Below are 4,671 nucleotides of genomic sequence, written 5' to 3'. Positions count from 1 at the left end.
CCGACCCCCACCTCGGGCTTTCTCGAGTGGTGCCTAGGCCTGCCTCTAAGACACTAGTACCAGAACGCTAAACTACTCCTGGTAACTGCTACTAATACGGTAAGCTCAGACACTTTGCGAGCGACTGCACAGTCTCTTAGGTAAGAGAGATAGAAGCTTTCTAAGAAGAAGAGGTGTTTGAGGAAGCTGTAGAATACCAGTCGGATAAGGACTAGTCAGGAAACGACGAAGCCTAGGAAAATGCTCCGCCCTAGGCATTCATAAGTATGACCTTGCTAAGATTGATCTATTATACTTGTTTGGAGGAAAGCACTTCTAAGTCCCTACTATTCTTTATTCAAAGGGTTATGGTGTTAGCCTGCAGTCGCTGGTTAATACTAGCGCCTAAAGGTTCTTATTTTTGAATTCTGCAATTGCTCGTACAATCTCTAGTTCGCTTTAGATTCCTATCTAAAGACTTCCCTTTAAGATTATAGTTAAAGGATTTCAAGATCAGGTTCAGACGAGGGTTAATTAATATATCCGGTTGCACCTCTCTATTAATAGCCGTAAGATCTATAACTGCCCATTCGTTATTATAGATTTAGGATCACAGGATTGTATTATTGGTATTAAGTGGCTACGCCGATTCTAGCTTCAATTAGATACGGTTCGGAACCGAATCGTATGGCCAGCCAAATACCTAGCAATATATAATCCTGCCCCACCTATTCTAGTATAGTTAAAATAACCAGCTGTTGACACTGAGGTTGCGAAGGATATCGAGAGACGCAACGCTCTCTGGGAGAAGGACGACTATCGGAGAAGAAACAGTCCAACCACGGCCAGTATTCAACGGATCCATGGCCTTCTTCGACTCCCCAAAGCCCGTCCTCTACCTCCAGCACCCGACCCTGCTCCGAAACCTATCCGACCTGCACTCTCTTCCCCTCCTTCACCCCGCATCTCACTTATCTCTACCAACGCCTTCCACTACACCATAAAACGCAAGGAAAACGAGTTCTTCACGACAAGTATCTATAAGATCGATCGTATTTTAGAGGAGAGACGACTAAAAGATGATCCTGAAAATGCTAAGTTAGTTCAGAACCGACTCCTGTCCGTCTACTATCCGTACCGAGACGTGTTCAGCAAAACAGCAGCTAATTAGCTACCTAAACACCGCCCGTACGACCATAAGATCGTTCTCACCGAACCTCTGCCGAATCAGTTCAGTCCCCTATATAAGCAGAGCACCGAAGAGCTCTAAGCGACTAAGGCGTTTATTATAGAGAACCTTCAGAAGGGATACTTTTCCCCAAGCCACAGCCCTTTCGCCTCCCCAGTCCTATGTGTTCGGAAGCTAAACGGAGACCTACGCATCTGCGTGGATTACCGTAAACTCAATACTATTATACGTAAGGATGCGTATCCAATCCCGCGTATTAATAAGCTACTTGCTCGTCCCCACAAGGCCAAGATCTTCACTAAGCTTAATATACGTGCGGCTTTTAATAAGATCCGGATAGACCCTAACTCTAAAGAATACACCACATTCCGTACACGTTACGGAACGTATAAGACCAAGGTACTACCCTTCAGGCTGTGCAACGGTCCGGCAACCTATTAGCGATACATAAACGATGTGTTAATTAATTACCTAGATAACTTCTGCATCGCCTACCTAGACGATATCCTCATCTACTCCGAGTCAGAGTCGGACCACATCCGATATGTGCGCAAGGTACTAGAAAGGCTACGACAAGCAGGACTCCAAGTCGACATTAAGAAGAGTGAATTCTATGTTACTCGTACAAAATACTTAGGATACGTCCTTACTAACAAAGGCCTAGAGGTAGATCCTAACAAGGTAGAAGCCCTCCGCAACTGGGTCCGACCCACCACCGTCACTGGTGTGAAGTCGTTCCTAGGCTTCACAGGATTCTATCGGCAATTCGTCCCAGAATACTCGCGAATTACTAAGCTAATTATCGCACTTTAGAGCCCTGCGAAACTATTTATATAGGATCCGGAATGCGACTAGGCCTTTGAAAGGTTAAAGGCAGCCTTGCTAGTAATCCCTACCTTATATCACTACCACCCAGAGTATAATACTAAGGTAGAGACGGACGCATCTAATGGTGTTATGGCTGGAGTACTATCTCAGAACCAACCTAATGGCTCATAGTGCCCAGTAGCCTTCTTCAGCAAGGTCCTATCCAGATTAGAGCTGAACTGGGAGATACACGATAAAGAGTTGTATGCTATTATTATAGTATTTGATAAGTAGAGATCTAAGTTAGCCTCTACCCACTCCTAAGTCTAAGTGTACTCCGATCACCGCTCGCTAGAATACTTTATAACTACTAAGATTCTGAACGCCCGATAAGTAAGATAGGCTGAACAGCTCGCCTCGTTTAACTTCTACATCTGATACACGCCCGGCAAGAACAACGCTCGCGCTGATATCCTTAGCCGTTAGAAATAGGACCTGCAGAACTTAAGGAATGCCTAAATTAATAACTATTCGCGGGTCCTCCTAGGACCGCACCGACTTAACAACTGAATTAACTCCGAACTCGCTAAGGCATATATAGAACAACTATCCGAGCAGGCCACCTCGCTGCTAGTAGTTGAGCCCACTTAGGAGACTATGTCCCTGGACTCCCTTGAGCTAATCGAGCTTCTGTTGCAGCAAAACCGCACATCGTTCGAGAAAGAGCGCCGTACTCTCCCTAATAAGTACTAGATAGAAAACGGACTGTTGCTCTACTCGAACCATCTCTACGTGCAGCTAGACTCCCCCGCGTGCACGCGACTAATCTAAGAGGCCTACGATTAGGTCTCATTAGCCCACCTAAGTGCAAAGAAGACTTATCAGCTGCTGTCTCGGAAATACTATTAGAAAGGCATAGAAGCTACCTATAAGAGGTATGTGCGGAACTGCCTAGCCTGCTGTAAAGCCTATCTAAGACAGACCCAAGTCCTAGGGCTGATTTACCCCCTTCTAATTCCTAACCAGCTAATGCAACACCTCTGCATTAACTTTAAGGAATTCCCTAAGAATAAGGCTAAATATGATTAGATTATGGTCGTGATCGACTAGTTGTCTAAATAGGCCATCTCTATCCCGTGTCATAAGACAATCGACGCAAGAGGTATGGCCGAACTCTTTATCTAGTAGGTGTACTAATTCGGACACACCCTAGAGACAATTATCTCTGATCGAGGACTATAGTTCGTGTTCAGTTTCTGGTTCAAGTTCTGTTAGATCCTAGGTGTTAAGGTTAAGCTATCTACCGCCTATTATAAGGAAACTAATAGTTAGATAGAGATTATAAATAAGTATATTAATTAGAGACTACGTCTGTTCGTAACCTACTACTAGAATAACTAGAGTGGGCTGCTGCCTCTGATTGATCGTGCCTAAATTTCCCTACCTTACTCTTCTATTGGCATGTCTCCGTATCAGATCCTTTACGGATCCGTACCTAAGCAAAGCTGGGACTGGTAGTATCTAATTAGTATCCTTACCCCTACTAACAAACTTAATTATAAGGATGCTCTAGCGCTTGCCACCCGCATGCACGCTGTATGGGATACCGCTAAGCAGTAGATGGAGAAGGCCTAGAACCGGATGCGATCCGCCGTCAACCGCCATCGTCGCCCTATCGATTAGAACATTAGCGATATAGTATTCTTAGATACTAAGAATCTAGTAATCGACCGTCCGAGTCGTAAGCTGGCCGCTAAGTAGGAGGGTCTCTTTAAGGTTCTAGAGAAAGTTAGCCACTCATATCGACTTTAACTACTAGTAGGCTCCCGTATCTACGACGTGTTCGCTCCGGACCTACTGTGTAAGGACCCCTAAGACCCCCTCCTAGGACAAGAAGCTCCTAAGCCTCCTAGTGAGCCTATCTAAGGTGTAGAAGAGTGGGAAGTAGATCAGATCCTTGCTAGTAAGTTATATCGTGCTAAGTTAAAGTATCAGGTGAGCTAGATCGGACATAATCTAGATTCTACCTAGTACCCCGCCTCCAACTTTATGGGAGCTTCTTATAAGCTTAGAGAGTTTCATGAACAAAACTTATTAAAGCTAGGACCTTCTCGGGCTCTTAGCTAGTGGATTTAAGCTTAGGAGAAAGATATAGACGATATAACTTCGCTGTAAGATAATTAAGTGTAGAGAAAGAAAAGAAAAGTGGGTATAGAATAAGCCGAAAGTCACCCGAAACAGTCTCTCGCGCTGGCGTGGAGAAACTGCAATAGAGAGGTATAAGAACAGTCTCATAGCTATGGGACTAGCTGTCTACTAAGAGGGGGGTAGTGTAACGATGTTATAACTTCGCTATGTATCGGACCAATCCCAGAGCCGGATCGGAGGTAGTACTCGCCGCTCTCTTCATCAACTACTCGTTGTGAGGTCGGATCCGATTCGGATCCGACTAAGATAAGTATATAAGGAGACACTCCCTGTAGCTAGCTCTGTAGACTTTTGATATCCTTTCGTACAAGGCCTATAGGTGTCTATTCGAATTAAGGCTCGTTTGATGTCCCACGCACTCCCATATGCCTCTGAGTGACACTACCGCCGATACTGATCCGAGTAGTCTTGCCTGCGCCGTTACAAAGAGCATACCTAAGTGCAAATAGCTATAGTACGAATATAAGAATAATAGCTACCTAGTATAT

The sequence above is a fragment of the Bipolaris sorokiniana genome, assembly GCF_000338995.1.
Source record: "Bipolaris sorokiniana ND90Pr unplaced genomic scaffold COCSAscaffold_6, whole genome shotgun sequence".
Classification (NCBI taxonomy): domain Eukaryota; kingdom Fungi; phylum Ascomycota; class Dothideomycetes; order Pleosporales; family Pleosporaceae; genus Bipolaris; species Bipolaris sorokiniana.
The sequence above is the reverse complement of the archived record's forward strand: the minus strand, read 5'-3'. Positions refer to the sequence as shown.